Raw genomic sequence first — 318 nt, forward strand, 5'->3', positions numbered from 1 at the left:
GGTGGGGCCCTGCAGCCACCCTGGCGCCGCCGGGGTCTCCCGCGCGGTCTGTGTGTGCATGGTGTGTGCCGTGCTGCGCCGGAGCGCGGTATCGTAGCCAGAGCGGGTTCGATGGGCAGAGCCTCTTGCGGTGAGTGTGCGGCGGGGCTGCAGGAGGCAGATCACTGTTCTTCAAGCAAAAAGCAGCTTACTGTACATCAGTGATGAGCTTGGGGAAGACAGGAAGGCAGCTGGAGGCAACAGCTCGGTGTTGGTTCAGAACAGGGCGGCGGAAGGGAGGGCATAAGGAATGGCGGGGGGGGGGGGGCGGGAGGGAGT

This window comes from Nestor notabilis, unplaced genomic scaffold, assembly GCF_000696875.1.
Source record: "Nestor notabilis isolate BGI_N333 unplaced genomic scaffold, ASM69687v1 scaffold25418, whole genome shotgun sequence".
In the NCBI taxonomy this organism is placed as follows: domain Eukaryota; kingdom Metazoa; phylum Chordata; class Aves; order Psittaciformes; family Psittacidae; genus Nestor; species Nestor notabilis.